The sequence below is a fragment of the Ambystoma mexicanum genome, chromosome 6p (genome assembly GCF_040938575.1).
Source record: "Ambystoma mexicanum isolate Mex_15411 chromosome 6p, UKY_AmexF1_1, whole genome shotgun sequence".
Lineage (NCBI taxonomy): Eukaryota > Metazoa > Chordata > Amphibia > Caudata > Ambystomatidae > Ambystoma > Ambystoma mexicanum.
Window position 1 is genome coordinate 217,276,015 of NC_090935.1, and position 19,057 is coordinate 217,295,071.

The following is a 19,057-nucleotide window of genomic DNA, read 5'->3' on the forward strand; positions in this document are numbered from 1 at the left end:
ACCAAGCTACCAGCCCCCAAACCAGCACCAACCATATCCCTGTCACCCCACCCCTATAGGAGGGCCCCTCACCATGGCTCTCAACCCTGCCATGACTGCATTGGGTCCCCTTGACCCCAGCAATTGCTCAAAACTCACGGATTCGCAAGCCCCATCCCGCAACCACGCTGCCAGTCGCGCTGACTACCATGCCTACCCGGCACTCCCTCACCTTCCTTAGCTTGCCCAACTGGCCCCCACTCTGTCAATTCCTTCTTAACAGGAGCCTGTGTTCACAACATTGCTATTGGTTACCTCCTTATTCCAATGTCCACATGGCATACTTGCCGCTCCTCTGAATTTTGGTTCTCTCCCCACCCATGTCCCATCTGCTATCTTTTGGCACCGCACCTTCATCATACAACGGGACTACCTACCTGACCTATCTAGCTTGCCGCACTGGTGACCGCCCGGCCGACATCTGCCATCCTCACAGGAGCACTTGTCCCCTCATTACCCTAGCTGGCTACTTTTCCAACATACTCACGGCACCATTGCCGCTCCTCCGACCTTCGGCTCTCTCCCCAGCATTGTCCACCAACAGAATGCCAATACATGTGCGCTCCAGCAATTCTGGATCATACCTCATTCATAATTAAAAATTCTTTCACAGATCAGGCTAATCAGCCCCACTGGCACCCGAACACGGGAGGACCAGCAATCAGCACCTAATCAGAGCACACCATAGCACTTTATTGGGTAAGCTCTAGTATTTTCTAATCCACTGCCTTATTATCTCAACTGGCTCCCTCCCTCAACTAACAACATGCTCTCCTTCTTTCTCTCCCTTGGTACTTTGCTTGTGTGCTATTTTTTAACCAATGTGATTAATTGACTACGAATGTGCATATGTATCAACTGATCACCATGTAATTCTGTCACAAACCACTTCACTCTCACGCACGGTCTCCACCCAATGACTCAATTACTTACCTTGCTCCCCACCTTGAGTGGATATTAATTATCCAATGTTTAATCATCTCATGTATAATCCTCTCATTCCTAATTACATGTGTTCATGATTGATGTTGCTAACTATGTTGACCTTTCGAAAACCACATGGGATTCACACAAATGTCACTGCACCATTCTTTGCACTCTACCACATTCACACTGCACAGCCCTGAAAAAGACTTAGGTCGAAACGCGGGTCGGCTGCTTGCACTCACTAATGTTCAACAACTGGCGTTATACGCCGCTATGATGATTCTTAAATTGACTTGTGGAATTGCATAAGGAATAATAAAGTAAAAAAGCTATACGCACCAATACGACTCGGATCTGACCATGAATCAATACCTAAGCGTATCTGCCACATTCTGGGACTATTGAATCCACCCAGCGCCTTCCAATATCCGCAGGTTTGTCATCCCACTCAATCTGCTTCAGATACATATTTGGTGAATTTCATTTGATATAAGACTAAGCGTGTTAGACACACAGGATACTAGTGCATTATATGTGTGACATAGTTGATTTCTGGGGACGAGGAATATATACCAGGACGAGAGAACTTCCTTTGGTGTGGATAAGATCACTGAGGCGTTGCATGATGTGGAGTGTATCCAGGAGATTTGGGAGAGTTTTTTTTTATATTCTTTGTTGCTTGATACCCGTGCAGATTAAAGTCTCCTAGGAAGGTGTTGATGGCATGGCTGACAGTTGGTGCAGTGATGAGTTCAGTGATTTCAACCATGAAGGCTTTGTTAAACTGTATCAGGCAAATTAGCAGTTGTAGTGTGTTAGAGCACACAATGACTTTCCAGGAGCTCCATGCATTTGAGAGGTGATGGATCCTGGAGCATGCATGTCCAATAAGTCTTGTTGAGGACTGTGAGAATGACCCCCACAGACTTCTCTGTATGGTGGACATGCTGGATTCTGTCATTGGCAAGGACAAGGAAATCCAGGCTGTGGGAGTAGGTGGGATAAGCACAGTTTCTCTTTTGAAAAGTGCATCAAGGTTTTCCATAATGATCTCAGCATTGTCTGTTGTGTGGAGTACAGTGAAGAGCAGAGTGAGCATTGATGAGCATGAGGTTCCTGTGTGTGTCTTTGCATGGCGTAGGTAGGATCATTGTAAGTGGAATGTTGCTAAGGTTATATGGGTTAGAGCTGGGCCGTTGCTTGGTGCATGCTGAGTGTTTGCATGTAAGAATTAGGGTAGGAATAAGCTGGGGTGTATAAAGAGTTAAGCACATGCTTTAGAGTTCTTTGATGTTGTGCAGGAGTTCTGCCCCTCTGCTGGCCCTAACATGAAAAAAGAAGGGTTGTACTGATTGAAGGATGTGCCTTAGTCAGCCCTTTGCTCAGGAACCACGGGCAAGGAGTGTCCTGTGAGGAGGGTATTAAAACAGGGGAGGGCAGAAGCCACACTGAAGGTAGGCAGGAAGCAATCACAGGAGCAGAGAAAATAGAAGCATAAACTGATACAAAATGCAGGAGTATGGTCAAGGGTAGGTGGTTTGGATTATTTGTAGCAGGGTGTGGTGTATAGTGTGTGTTAGGACTGATTTTGTATACTCTGGCCGGTGGACAGATGTATAGAAACCAACCTATATAGTGAGAGGAACAACTCTGGGAAGCTGTAGCCAAACCAGTTTAGGTAGCAGTGACGGGTGGTGTAGGCTAAGTTCTTCAGAGGTGGTGAGCTTGTAAGGGGTCCACAATGAGGTCACACAATGGGAATCACAGATTGCACTTAGACAGGATGTATAAAAATTCAGTTATTTATTTATGGCCAAAACCCACTATAGAAAAATGACTACAAGCAGGTAGACTTACACACAACACTATCAAACTAAATACAAACATGCATTCACTTTGTTATAGGGCATAATACACATCAGAAATGCATGCAAAGGAAAGGTTAGACACGTATTATGCACTTATGGTCCACAGAGATGATCCCTAGCTAAAATTGTCCAGCCCTAAATTTCCTGGGGCCTTTTTGCCCAATAGTTCCGGATACAGTTCCACAGAATGTAGGATGCAGGAACAAAATGTAAATAGGGTCCCTGGGGTCCAGTGAAGGGCTCTTAGGTTTAGGGTTCAATTTAGACTAATGCCCAAAAGTAACCCCAACAGTCAGATGTCTTGTGCAAGCAAGCAATGGCAAAGCCAATATTGTTATTAATAAGCTTCATTATAAGCCCATTGACTTATAAAGGGAGTATAGGGGTAGGTTAGAATCTCTGTAACTTACCCCCATACTCTGATTCTTCTCCAGACATGGCAGAACAAAGGAAGAATGTCCGATGGTGCTTTTCCAACCAAAAGTCGCAGTCCTCGATTCACAGGGGTTGCAGGTTTCAGCTGATCTCCAGTTGGTGTCTTTTACTGTTGCAAGGACTCTCGATCAAAGAATGCAGTACCCCTCTCTGGACTGGAATCGGGTCAGGTAAGCTATTTCGGATAGTGGTCACCACAATAGGGCAACGCAAAAGGTCCCAGCAACCACGGTTGGACTTTCCCTCCTATCTCGAGTCCCCTTGATGCTAAGATGCAGACATGTCGCAGGAGGTAGTCTCAAAGGGCCAGCTGAGGATCCCCCAAGTTTCAGGCCAAAACCTGGTATGTTGACGCCGGCAGCAGGGTAGCACAAAAATGAAGCTCATCAGCCACAGGACGGTCACAGGGCACTTCCGAAGACTTCCTTTGTCAGGGCCCGGAGCAGACGTTGGGAATGGGTGGTCCCTCCACTCCAAGGGTCGTAGCTCCTTCCCAGGAGTACTCAAGATCACGAGCAAGACAGGGCTCCTCCAGGACAGCTGCAGAAGTTTGCTCCCAGACCTCCTTCAGTCAGGATTAGGTTGCTTCGCGGGTCTCACTGCTGGACTTGGCTCTTTTAGGTTTCTCCAGGATCTCTGAAAAATGGCTGCAGGGTTCCTCTTCTTATGCTAAAAGCTGGGTAAGAGCTGAAACTTCCCATAGCATGACTAGCCCACAGACACATGCCCCATCAGTGGTCCAATCAGGACCACTGGAGGGAACATTCATGCATACCACTCGGACACACTGAAACCAGTTTGTGGATTGGAGTCAGACAGACCCAGCCCACATCCTGCCAGCAAACACACACAGCCCTCCAGTAGCACGTCAAAAACATTTGCTTTCCCGGGCACTGGACATCCTTATAAGGATTTTCCTGGCCTCTGAGGCCAGGAAGAAGGCTAATGGACAAGCTGGAAAAATAACAGGCGAAGAATCTCGCGGCACGGACATGTTTGACCAGTAGCCACAGTTAGTCGCCAAACGCACAAAGAGGCCGATTCATGGAATAATTAGCGCGGCGCAAGTGGGCATAAACGTGCGAATCGCAGTGGAATAGCGAAAATCGCAGTGAACGTGCGAAAATCGCACGAAAAGCAGCGCACGTCGATTCATGGAAGTCCGTGCGCGAGAAAACCAGCGGATGTGCGATAAAAAGTGCGCGGCGCACGTTAGCGCACAGGCCATCTAACAGCGTGCGCCAGGTCACAGCGAAAATCGCACAGGCCACAGCGAAAATCGCACATAGCGCGGCGCACGCAATAAAAGTAGGCGGAACACGGGCGTAACACTCGGAATGGGGAACAACTTGCCAAAACGTGGGCGTCACGGGGGAAGTACAGGGCACAAGTGCGCGGAACGCCCACACGCTCGCCTACAACACGTATTCATGGAATAGAATAGGGGAAAAAAGCGCACGCTCAAACCAGCGCACAGGCACAAACACGACCGCCACAAGAAAGGAGGCGGTAGCGTCTCTGCGGCTGTAAGAAATGTGCGCCAAAAGGTGCGCCAACAAATAGCACCTATATACTGCCATGATGAATGTCCCATACTGTGGCCCTCCAGGAAAAATGACGTGCAAAGGGGTACCCACAAACACGGACACCCGCTGACAAAAAATACGTGTGCATGTATACCGGGGTGCGCGGGAAGTGTCACACGCGATTTGCAGGGTACGTGCATCACAGGGGTTCGCGTGAAGTTATTCACGCGATCGGGCCTGGGGGAGCGGGCTACGTGTATTACAGGGGTTCGCGTGAAGTTCCACACGCGATCGGGCCTGGGGGAGCGGGCTTCGTGTATTACAGGGGTTCGCGTGAAGTTCCTCACGCGATCGGGCCTGGGGGAGCGGGCTACGTGTATAACAGGGGTTCGCGTGAAGTTCCTCACGCGATCGGGCCTGGGGGAGCGGGCTACGTGTATTACAGGGGTTCGCGTGAAGTTCCTCACGCGATCGGGCCTGGGGGAGCGGGCTTCGTGTATTACAGGGGTTCGCGTGAAGTTCCACACGCGATCGGGCCTGGGGGAGCGTGCTACGTATATTTCAGGGGTTTGCGTGAAGTTTCACACGCGAATAGCCTGGGCGCGTGAATTTGAGGGGTGCGCGGGAAGTTCCTCACGCGATCGGGCCTGGGGGAGCGGGCTACGTGCATTACAGGGGTTCGCGTGAAGTTCCTCACGCGATCGGGCCTGGGGGAGCGGGCTACGTGTATTACAGGGGTTCGCGTGAAGTTCCTCACGCGATGGGTCCTGGGGGAGCGGGCTTCGTGTATTACAGGGGTTCGCGTGAAGTTCCACACGTGATCGGGCCTGGGGGAGCGTGCTACGTATATTTCAGGGGTTCGCGTGAAGTTTCACACGCGAATAGCCTGGGCGCGTGAATTTGAGGGGTGCGCGGGAAGTTCCTCACGCGATCGGGCCTGGGGGAGCGGGCTACGTGTATAACAGGGGTTCGCGTGAAGTTCCTCACGCGATCGGGCCTGGGGGAGCGGGCTACGTGTATTACAGGGGTTCGCGTGAAGTTCCTCACGCGATGGGTCCTGGGGGAGCGGGCTTCGTGTATTACAGGGGTTCGCGTGAAGTTCCACACGCGATCGGGCCTGGGGGAGCGTGCTACGTATATTTCAGGTGTTCGCGTGAAGTTTCACACGCGAATAGCCTGGGCGCGTGAATTTGAGGGGTGCGCGGGAAGTTCCTCACGCGATCGGGCCTGGGGGAGCGGGCTACGTGTATAACAGGGGTTCGCGTGAAGTTCCTCACGCGATCGGGCCTGGGGGAGCGGGCTACGTGTATTACAGGGGTTCGCGTGAAGTTCCTCACGCGATCGGGCCTGGGGGAGCGGGCTTCGTGTATTACAGGGGTTCGCGTGAAGTTCCACACGCGATCGGGCCTGGGGGAGCGTGCTACGTATATTTCAGGTGTTCGCGTGAAGTTTCACACGCGAATAGCCTGGGCGCGTGAATTTGAGGGGTGCGCGGGAAGTTCCTCACGCGATCGGGCCTGGGGGAGCGGGCTACGTGTATAACAGGGGTTCGCGTGAAGTTCCTCACGCGATCGGGCCTGGGGGAGCGGGCTACGTGTATTACAGGGGTTCGCGTGAAGTTCCTCACGCGATCGGGCCTGGGGGAGCGGGCTTCGTGTATTACAGGGGTTCGCGTGAAGTTCCACACGCGATCGGGCCTGGGGGAGTGTGCTACGTATATTTCAGGGGTTCGCGTGAAGTTTCACACGCGAATAGCCTGGGCGCGTGTATTTCAGGGGTGCGCGGGAAGTTCCACACGCGAATAGCCTGGCCGCGTGTATTTCAGGGGTGCGCGGGAAGTTCCACACGCGAATAGCCTGGCCGCGTGTATTTCAGGGGTGCGCGGGAAGTTCCACACGCGAATAGCCTGGGCGCGTGTATTTCAGGGGTGCGCGGGAAGTTCCACACGCGAATAGCCTGGCCGCGTGTATTTCAGGGGTGCGCGGTAAGTTCCACACGCGAATAGCCTGGCCGCGTGTATTTCAGGGGTGCGCGGGAAGTTCCACACGCGAATAGGCTGGGCGCGTGTATTTCAGGGGTGCGCGGGAAGTTCCACACGCGAATAGCCTGGCCGCGTGTATTTCAGGGGTGCGCGGGAAGTCCCACACGCGAATAGCCTGGGCGCGTGAATTTCAGGGGTGCGCGGGAAGTTCCACACGCGAATAGCCTGGGCGCGTGTATTTCAGAGGTGCGCGGGAAGTTCCACACGCGAATAGCCTGGGCGCGTGTATTTCAGGGGTGCGCGGGAAGTCCCACACGCGAATAGCCTGGGCGCGTGAATTTCAGGGGTGCGCGGGAAGTTCCACACGCGAATAGCCTGGGCGCGTGTATTTCAGAGGTGCGCGGGAAGTTCCACATGTGATTTGACAGTGTGGCTCCTCCCAGGTGTACCCTGTACACCCTCCACGGCCCCTGCAGGCAGCCCACACCACAGGGGACTACCCTGCATCCCTGGTCATGTCCCGCAGGCAGCCCACCCAACATGGGCATGCCCCCCAGCAAAGGCACATGTCTCCTTGAACTAATGAACACCAACACATGTCCCCTTGCACCCCCACCCCCCAGCACTGTGGGGCACCTGCCAGCAGGCCCCCACCCATGTCCAACTCATGTCTCCCACCACCCCCAAACCCCAGCCACCAGGGTCACCCTCCACCAGGGCCCCACTCATGTCTCCCACCACCCCCACCCCCCAGCACTGTGGGGCACCTGCCAGCAGGCCCCCACCCATGTCCAACTCATGTCTCCCACCACCCCCAAACCCCAGCCACCAGGGTCACCCTCCACCAGGGCCCCACTCATGTCTCCCACCACCCCCACCCCCCAGCACTGTGGGGCACCTGCCAGCAGGCGCCCACCCATGTCCAACTCATGTCTCCCACCACCCCCAAACCCCAGCCACCAGGGTCACCCTCCACCAGGGCCCCACTCATGTCTCCCACCACCCCCACCCCCCAGCACTGTGGGGCACCTGCCAGCAGGCCCCCACCCATGTCCAACTCATGTCTCCCACCACCCCCAAACCCCAGCCACCAGGGTCACCCTCCACCAGGGCCCCACTCATGTCTCCCACCACCCCCACCCCCCAGCACTGTGGGGCACCTGCCAGCAGGCCCCCACCCATGTCCAACTCATGTCTCCCACCACCCCCAAACCCCAGCCACCAGGGTCACCCTCCACCAGGGCCCCACTCATGTCTCCCACCACCCCCACCCCCCAGCACTGTGGGGCACCTGCCAGCAGGCCCCCACCCATGTCCAACTCATGTCTCCCACCACCCCCAAACCCCAGCCACCAGGGTCACCCTCCACCAGGGCCCCACTCATGTCTCCCACCACCCCCACCCCCCAGCACTGTGGGGCACCTGCCAGCAGGCCCCCACCCATGTCCAACTCATGTCTCTCACCACCCCCACCCCCCAGCACTGTGGGGCACCTGCCAGCAGGCCCCCACCCATGTCCAATCCATGCCCCCCTGCACCTGGGTCCCAACATTCCCCAATCATGTCCGTAATGCCCATCCTCCCCTGCCAAAAGGCCCAACCAACTATCACACCCACCCACATATCAAAGGCAATTACATGTTACACCCCCAATGTAAATAATGCAATTTAACACATGTCTGTCACACACAATGGCTGCAAGTGAATGACAAAACACCCAACATGACATGCCTGAAAGCAATGAGATGATACGACACATTGAAGATTAAAAAAATAATATGTATTGAACAGCAAATAAGAAAAAACACAAAGCAAATCAAACAAAACAAGATGAATGTCCATGAAAAAATTATGAAAAAATAAAATAAGCCAATCAAGAAGATAATCCTGGGTCCATGAGCCCTACCAAATTAAACCTAACTGACTACTAACTAAAAAGGGAACTATATACAAAAAAGTGGTGCATTGTCCAATCGCAACCCAAAAAAAATTCAAAAAAACAAAGGAAACCTAACCCTAACTATACAACTATATACAAAGGCAGCGGGCTATTCGGACGGCTCACTGGTTGTTGTCATGGGCCAGGGCATCCTCGAACTCCTGCTCAATGGCTTGGAGGCGGGCATGTTCCCTGGCCCCGAGGTCCCGCAGGGATAACGCAGTGTCAAGCTCAAACTCCCTGCGAAGTCCCTCGAGGCACTCAGCCCGCCTCAGCGCCCTCCGCATGGAGTCCTCCGCCCTGACCATCGTGAGCCGTTCCTCCTCTGCCCGCTGCCGCTCCGCACCTATCCGCTGGCACAACCTCTCCCACACGGAAGCCACTCCCATTCCAGGGTTCTCCTGCCCTCCGGCCGATGCCTGCACCCCTGATGTTGATGGGCCCGAGCCATGATGCCTCCCACGTTGAGCCTGCTGCTGCCTCCGACGCAACTGCCTGTGCCAGCACGACGGCATCCAGGCTGATGGAAACCACCGACGCCGTCGTGCACGTGCCCTGCCCGATGATGCCGTCACATCCTCCATCTGCTGGGGTCCAGTTGCTCTGGTGTCCACCCCTGCTGGATCTCTGACTCCCGACTGTGGCAGGGATGGGATCCCCACCGAGCTGGCTGCATTGGTCGGGGCAGGTCCACAGGGGGCCCTGGTGGCATCTGGGCTGGAAGACGGCAAGGAGAACGACTGGTGGATAGCCTGCACAGAGGAGGAGAGGGCCGCCACATTGGCCAACACATGCAGGAAACCCCCGAACATGGCCGATCCCAATTGGGCCACGTCGGCACGGTGCATTTCGTGATGACGTGCGTGCTCCTCCCGGGAAGCACGCACGGCATCACGAATCGCAGCCGTGCGCAACGCGACCCCAATCAGGACCTTCTCCGCACGGCCAGGGGTTCCCACGTCCGCAGGTGGAGGGGAGTCAGGTGACATGGACATCCCCTCTACCTGCGGACAGGCCTGGGACGGGGCATCCCTGCTGGTGCATGGTGGTGCACTCACAGGGTCAGGGACAGCGACATGCACAGGCCCCTCCACGGTGACCTGTGCTGCCTCCTGCCCCTGGCCCTGGACTGCACCACTTGCACCAGCAGGGATGCCCCCACCAGGCCCCATGTGTGCCCCAGTGGCGGCCTCCTCCTCCTCTGTGCAAACCACCAACCTGGATGGCTCCTCACCGTCTCCCACCGTAGCAGGCCCCTGTGGGGGCTCACCCACCCCTTCCGCTGCAGCCGTGGGGGCATCCCCGCCGCCTTGCTCCACAGCGCCGTCTCCGCCCTCTTCTTCACTAGCCGCTGCGTAGAGGGAGACAAAGAACACAAGCATCAGGGCACTGTACAATGGTCCCCTAGACAGGAAGCAATAGCAGATGAGCACCACTGTCAAAGTACACTTCCATCATGTCCCTCCACAACACATGGGCCAGTCCAGGCAAAACACACACAGTAACAGGCATGGTGCATGCCATGGACATTTCCATGCATGTCCAATGGACTCTTGAAACATTCAATGATATGTAACTCACATGCATCATGGCTCATGCCCATCACATGCACACACATCACCTCAGTCACATCCATCTGGCCCCAAACACACCAAACACAGCGGATACAAGGGTAATTTTGCTGCTTTACTGAATCTCTGCATTGTCACACACATGTGTCATGCATCCATGGCATGCACAAGTCACAGACACGCAGGTCAGGCACACAGACATGGCTACCATATATGTACCTGGCATCAGCACCCATCCCTCACCCCCACCCATGTTCAGGTACAGAGACTGGCATGCTCTCATGTTCATAATCTGATTAGGGCTCCCCATGCGGCATTTCAACACATGCAACAACCATGTGCATCACACATCACTGGTCGCACATGCATTACCATGATGTTCCTGCACACATACATGCATACATGGGCTATGGCACACATACAGGCAAGTATCATAGAACCAGCACACCGCAACATGCCCTGTCTCACACAGTAATGCATGGACACTTACCGCTCAACTCCAGACGGGCCTCCCTCTCAAGGATCTGGGCGTGGAGCGCTGGGCGTACGCGTTCCAGGACCCTCATCTGGATGGTACTCATGCGGCCCCGGCCCCCCTCCACGAGGCGCCGGGCCTTCACAAGGGTCCTGGACCTCAAGTCCTCCCAGCGCTTCTTGATCTTCAGGACGTCGCGGGTTGCCACCCCCTCCGCGTTGATGGCAACCACACAGTCGGCCCAGATCCTCTGCCGTCCTTCCTTGCTGGCGCGGGACGATCCAAAGAGGGCATCATACTGCCCCAGGACATGCTCCACCAGGACACCAACTTCGGTGACAGTGAAGCTGGTGCCCCTCTGCCCCTCTGGCCTGGGGTTGCCACTGGTGCCAGATGTGGAAGTGCCCGACATGGCAACCCCAGAGGCAGGTGTGGGTGGGCAACTGGGTCCTGGGGCTGGGCTGTGGAGCGATGTAATACCAGTCGGGAGTCTTCAGTTCCAGCAGGGGTGGACACAGCAACTGGACCCCTGCAGATGGCTGATGTGCAGGCACCAAATGGCAGGGCACGGTGGCAGCAGGCAGGCAGGCAGCAGCAGATGGCACGTGGGAGGCTGCTCGGGGCACTGGGGGGCAGTAACTCGGCCTTCTGGGCAGGAGCGTGGGCTTCCGTGTGTTTTCGCGTGGCCAGCTTGATACGGAGTGATTTGGCACGTGAAAATCCTGCACGTCAGCGTGAAATCCGAGGAAAGGCCCTTAGCGCGTAAGCGCGTCAGCACGCATACGCGATTCTATTGGACCAGAGTCCCTCAGCGCGTAAGCGCGTCTGTGACGTGACCCGCACGGGTGTTCCCCACTCAGGACGTGATGACGGGGCACACGTGGAGATACTGCACGTCAGAGTGTCATCGCGTGTAATTGGACAAAAGTGCGCGTACACGCGATTGGCCTATGTACGTGTATTTAATGGGTGCGCGGCCACTTACACACGCAAGTACGTCAGCGAACCTGTATCCCGTGGTGCGTGTGAATTTCCACACGCTATTGGACTGGGAACAGGATTCCAGGGCTGCGCGGGTCACACGCTGTATCCCGTGGTGCGTGTGAATTTCCACACGCTATTGGACTGGGAACTGGATTCCAGGGCTGCGCGGGTCACACGCTGTATCCCGTGGTGCGTGTGAATTTCCACACGCTATTGGACTGGGAACTGGATTCCAGGGCTGCGCGGGTCACACGCTGTATCCCGTGGTGCGTGTGAATTTCCACACGCTATTGGACTGGCAACAGGATTCCAGGGCTGCACGGGTCACACGCTGTATCCCGTGGTGCGTGTGAATTTCCACACGCTATTGGACTGGCAACAGGATTCCAGGGCTGCGCGGGTCACACGCTCGCCTAGAACACGCGCTAAGCATAAATTGCGGACTTTAACAATAACAAGCTCAGACGCCAGGATGAACATACCGTTCCTAGCAGCAGTGGCAGTGGGCTACCAAAGGAGGAGGAGGAGGATAGTCAGGGCCAGAATATTCACACCCAGAACCAGCCTTTTCGGGATGCCTGATGACCAGGTGTATGGGAGGTACAGGTTTCCACCACACATCATACTGGACCTGGTGACTGAGTGGGAGGATGACCTCACATCACCCACCCTGTGCTCCCAAGCACTCAGCCCCCTGGAGAAGGTCCTCAATGTACTGCACTTCTTAGCCACTGGATCATTTCAGCGGACAAGTGCCATAGTGGGTGGGGTGTCACAGGCCACCCAGTCACGCTGCCTACACCAGGTCTTGAACATCATGACTGCACGCCCATCAGTCCGCAGGCACATATACCTGCCCAGAACACCTGCAGAAAGGCATGCTGCCGCCCTGGATTTTTACGCAGTGGCACGATTCCCCAAAGTGCTAGGTGCCATCGACTGCACCCATGTGGCTCTACGTCCCCCCAGGGCATCTGAGCACATCTATAGGAACCGCAAGCACTGGCATTCCATCAACGTGCAGGTAGCATGTAATGCCAAGGGAATCATCACCTCAGTATATGCCAACTATCCCGGCTCCACCCACGACAGCTTCATTTACCGAATGTCCACCCTAAGCCGGGACCTAGAAGCTGGGCGGCATGGCGATACATGGCTGCTTGGTGAGTATGTATGCCACTGCACATGCATGCATGTTGGATACTGAGCAAGGTCACAACCTCACCAATGATACCAATCCCCACCTCCACAGGGGACAGTGCCTACCCTCTCAGCCCCCACATGATGACGCCAATTCGGAACCCCACCACGCCACCCCGGGTAAGATTTAACACAGCCCACATTACAACCAGGGGCATAGTGGAGCGCACATTCGGAGTGCTGAAGTCACGCTTTCGCTCCCTTGACCGTTCTGGCGGGCAGCTGTTATACGCTCCCCCAGTAGTGTGCAGGATCATAGTGGCAGCATGTGTCCTGCACAACGTTGCAACACGCCGGGGCCTGGCCGTGGACATGGTGGTGGCCCCACATCCCCAACCACATGCACAGCCGCTGCGCATGGGAGGGGAAAGGGCACGGGGGGAGGCAGCCCGTACACAGCTAGTGGCTAATTACTTCACATAGAAATCACACCCCTGTGGAGTGCACACTGCCCTGGCACATTCCATCTGACAATCAATGATGACTCAACCTGACACTGATCCTGAATGTGTGGAGAATGAACCGGGAATTCCATGTCAGCCTGAGATTGTTCACCTGGAAGTGTCACAATGTGTGCATCCCTACCCACACAGACACCACCAATGCAGTTTTGTGAAGTTACACATTGAAGCAGCTAAAATGAATACCCACTTGCAAAATGCAACAAGAGGACAGTGCCATGTCAGCCAACCCAACCCCAGCACTGCCACACGACACACCGTGCCATGTCATGCTAATTGCAGGTAAACAAAGTAATCCCCACAACATGACATCACTCTCACTATGTACAGTGGCACTATTAGAAACCTGCAACACCTGAAATGCTCACAGCAATGCCGGACCAACAACATACTTGAGCACGTAGTACCATTAACATGACATCAAAAATGTAACATATTAGTAGTCTCACCACCTGGAAATGCCTGCACTCCCACCACTACCAACTGTGCAGTGTTGGCGCCATGTAGAGTTGTAGGTGCACTGCTGCCAACATGGTCCCCATCGCCAGACTAGAGGTCCTTGTGTGGACTTGAGGAAGGGACCTGCAAATTGGGAGGTAGACACAGAAGAAGAGTTACACATCAATGCAACATGCAGTGTACAACACAACAGCAATATGCACTAGGAATGTATACACAGTATTGACTACAGACTGGCCACACAGGTCATGGGAGTCCAACGTCACTGTGTAATTCCCTGTCACTTGGGCACACCCTTTGCAAGCCCATGGAAAGGGGAAGCAGGAGGGGTGTGTGTGACTCAAACCCAAGCATCTGAACCAAATACATTACAAGCCTGCATGTGCCCAGCCACAATGCAGCGTATGCCCACAGGAACCACGGAAGCCAACAGATCGGAGCCAACAGATCGGAGCCAACAGATCGGAGCCAACAGATCGGAGCCAACAGATCGGAGCCAACAGATCGGAGCCAACAGATCGGAGCCAACAGATCCTCCCAAAAAAATTGGGAATAAAAGAAATCAAAATAAAAATAAAAATAAGAAAAAATCAAAAATGGCCATTGATGGGCCCGGGGGGGTTGGGGAGGCCACCCAGGAGGTCCGAGGACAGGATGCACACCAGAACCCACCTGCGTGGATCCTGGGAAAATAAAACACCTCCATGGGCTCATGGCCCACACGGCTACCCTATTGTGGGAGTGTCACTGCTGTCGCTATTATCACCCTGTGCAGCTGCATCCGGAGGTGGTTGCACTATGGGAGGCAGCCCACGCAAGGCCCTAGTCTGCTCCTCCATGGCTGCAAGCATGCGGGTGTGGTAGGTCTGGTTCTGGAGGATGAGTGTGCGGAGGTCCCCATGCAACAACTCACGGGATGCCCGGACCTCCGCCCTCGTTGCCTGCATCTCAGCTGAGAGCGTACGGGTGAGACGCTCCAGCTGCTGTTCTGTCCTTTGGTGTGTTGAAGCCTCAAGCTCAACAAGAGTCGTCCTGAGGTGTAGGAGCTCCTGCCTCAGGGCTTCCCTGTGGCCCTGGGACTCAATGGAGATGGCCTCCTGCAGAGTCGCCAGTGCCGCCCGCCTGTCCCTGTTGGACCCCAACATGTCCTCCCTGTGTGACTGGCAGATGGAGTCAGTTGCCTGCTCTAGTCGCTCCATCAGCCTTTCTGGGGGGACAATGGAAGTGGCCACCCTATCCATGGCCTGAGCCATCATCTCGGATGATGCAGCCTGTTGGGTAGCCATACCGTAAATGGATTGCTCCCATGCGGTATTGCCAGGTGGCGTACGGCCACCACGTCGGCGGGCACCACACCTGTCTGGGGCAAGGCGAACTGCGCCTTGCTGTGCCGGCACTGCCTGAGGCTGCAGGACTGCATTCCCCCTCTGATCTGCTGGCCCAGGAACAGGATCAGATGTCGCGGAGTGTGACCCTGCATCCGTAACCACCAAAGGCGTAGCTGCCAACACTGACATCCCCATGGAGGGTACTGACCCTGGTGCAGGTGGGTGAGACAGAACAGAATCCCTCCCTGGAACACTCACCAGCGACGGCACGTAGGTCTCATCCGAATCAACACCTGAGTACAGCTCGGGGGAGGTGCAGCCAGAGACACCCCTTGAGAGCACGACCTGCAGCACTTGTGGGTTCTCCCCCACCACCACACCACGTCCCTCACTGGTGGTTGGTCGGCCCTGGGACACCTCCTGGGTCTGCACCATCTCCACAACCCCAGCAGTATCAGGTGCGTCTTCCCCTGCAAAGACACGAAAACAAAGTAATGGAAACAGGCATTAGCACCATGGCACACATTGAGGGCTGAGAAGCAAGAGAACCAGTACTTGATTGACATGTCCCACATGACTAGAACCCTCCCATGCATGCACCCTCACTGCGTATGAAGTGCAGGCAAACGGCACACACTGATGACACCAAGATGGAAGATGAACAAATTTTCTGCATGCTGCCTGGCAGTGGCATCACACATTGGCCTGTGATTGGCAGGTGAAACACACATGCCATCACACAGATGGCATGTACCATTGCTATTGAGTGAAGATGGAGAGGAGGGCAGCACCTATTCATTCAGTCCAGTTCCCGCATGTAATAGCTTTTCTGATTCTAACAGGTCAGATTTTTCACCTGGAGCTGCCAGTCTGTAATGGTCAAATTGCACAGGGACATGTGTGTACAAATGATATCCAGGTAACAAAGTCCCTCCCCTTTACCATACCCATGTCAGACATGTGACTAGTGGACAGCGACATGCCTAGTGAAAGTGGTGGAATGCAAACAAACTGACTGAATGAACAGTGAAAAATAAGCAAATCTGTTGTGTCAAGGTGACACTTCAAGGGCAACTGGCGTGCAGTTGTGCTAGATGTCTACAGTTGGCAGAAGGGATACTGCTATGGCCAAATGCAGCTGCGCAGGAAGTATTGCATGAAGCACATGGCTGACCCATACGACTGAGGCGCACACACTCTCTCCTGGCACCCAAACAGAAGCCCTCACACACACACCATGCACATGTATGACACACACATGCATGTGCACTCACCGGACAATGCCTCGTAATCAGCCAGATCTCCCACGCCTTGGATCTGTTCCTCCGTGACGTAGGTCCCAGCGACTGACTCATGTGGAGTGAGTTCCATGTCTACTACTGGAGACCCACCTCCAGTCACTAGAGTTGCGGCATGACTTGAGGCCAGCTTACTCTTTGCCCTGCGCTTTAGGTCATTCCAGCGCTTATAGCAATCATTGGCTGTGCGCCTCACGATTCCAAGGGCACTTACGATGTCCGCAACGGTCTGCCAGTGTGCCTGGCGTTGTGCAGGTGTGGTCTTGGATCCTGCAACAATGACCATCTCGTTGTCATGTCCGGACACATACTCGACAAGTGCATTCAGTTCGTCATCCGTGAAGCTGGGCTTCCTGGACGGGCCGGACTGTGTAGCCGTGTCTGGGGCATCAGCCTGTGCCGGACGAGCACTCTTCCTCTTCCGCTTGGAAGGTGGTGGTGATCCTGAGTGTCCTGCGCCGCTCTGGACACTAGGGGCAGGAGCCCTGGTGGACTCTGTATCAGGAGTGTGGGATTGCACACTCAGCATGGGAGTTGGTGCAGGCATTGGCTCGAGTGTGATGGTGTCAGGGGGAATCTCAGCAGCATGGACTAGGACCGACACTGTCCTGGCTGGGTGTGTGAGGGCTGGGGTGGATGGAGCCGCAGCTGCCCCTGCAGCCACTCCGCCCTGCCTCCTTGGTGCAGTAGATGACCTTGCTGCCCCAGATCCACGTGGCATGATGGCATCAACGTGCACCAGCGCACGTGTCGTAGCCCTGCTGACCTGGAAGTCAGCCATGGAGTCAGCCAGGTCTGGTGCCACAATGGGCTGGTCCAACAAGGGCTGAGCATGGATGGTGTCAGCCACTTCAGCCTCAACGGGAGGGGGGGAGGGGGGGGAGGGGGGGGAGGGGGTGGGATGATGGGTGCCCTTGACTGGTCCTCCACACATGGGGGGACAGGCTCACCCTGCAAGTTACGACCACGTCCCCTACCGGATCCACCACGGCCACCACTTGTGGCTCTTCCACCTTTGCCACCCTTACGGAATCCTCGCCTCCCAGCCATGGCACTGATATTAATGTGCGTATGGGAGTGGCTGTAGACAATTGTCCTGGGCAATTGGGGGTCAAAGGGGTTGGGTACCAGATGGTAATTGTACCCTAGTGCTCTAGCACGGCTGATTGTAACCCCTGGGGAAAGATGACGGGTCACGCAACGCACAGGAGGCCCAAAAAAGGGAGATGACGTGCACGCAACCCCTCCTAGACCACGTGTGCAGAAAGAAAAACCTGCACTACGCTGTGGCACCCAGTAACACAAGAATGAACGTATGCGTGTCACACGCAGCCTAGAATGACCTCTGAAGGGGTAGGCAACACACGGGGCAAGCACAGAAGTTGGATACGTGCGTGACTCACCGTCTGCCAGGTAAAAGAGTGTGAAGAATGAGCGCGTTTGGCTGGCTAAACCCCCGCCAAAAGAAGATGTGTACGCTGTCTGAGAAGACAGGACAACAGTAGAAGGGGACACTGTTTGAGGGAACAGGCCCAGGTAAACCAGTAAAAGAGAAAAAAGAGAAAAAGCTGTCAGAGGTAACAGGGAATACGAACTGGAAACGCCGTGAAGTAAATCGCGTGTGAAACGACAAGAAGTACAGATTTCACCCACTCGCTCTCCACGAAAAGCACGTACAAGGAAATGGTGTTCTACATGTACCTTATATACAGGCCCACACGTACAGCGTCACTTACGCGGCGTGTACGTTCACCAATCACACGCTTTGTCACTCCTGCGTGTAGATCCATTTTCACCAATCACACGCTTTGTCACTTCTACGTGTACATCCATTTTCACCAATCACACGCTTTGACACTGGGACGTGTCACGCATCAATTTCCTGCACGTGCAGGTGACTATAGGCGCGCATATGCTGTTGACGGGTTTACGCGCTAAGGGCCTTTGCTGACGTGTGGGATTTCACTACCTATCAGGCTGTCCACGCGTTCACACACGAGAGACCACGCTCCTGGCCAGGAGGCAAAATTACTGCCCCCCCCAGAGCCCTGAGCACGCTCCCACCTGCCATCTGCTGCTGCCTGACTGCCAGCTGGCCACGTGCCCCACAGTGCTGGTGGGTGGGGGTGTTGGGAGACATGGGTGGGGGCCTGGTGGAGGGTGCCCCTGCACTGGTGGGGGTGGTGGGAGACATGGGTGGGGGCTTGGTGGAGAGTGGGAGACATGGGTGGGGGCCTGGTGGAGGCTGCCCCTGGTGGCGGGAGGGTGGGGGTGGTGGGAGACATGAGTGGGGGCCTGGTGGAGGCTGCCCCTGCACTGCTGGGGGGGTGGGGGTGCAGGGGGACATGAGCAGGTGTGCAGGGTAGTCCCCTGTTTTGTAGGCTGCCTGCAGGGGCCGTGGAGGGTGTACAGGGAACACCTGTGAGGACCCACCCAGCCTAATCGCGTGTTAAACTTCCCGCGTACCCCTGTAATGCACGTACCCTGGCTAATCGCGTGTATAACTTCCCGCGTACCCCTGTAATACACGTACCCTGGCTAATCGCGTGTATAACTTCCCGCGTAC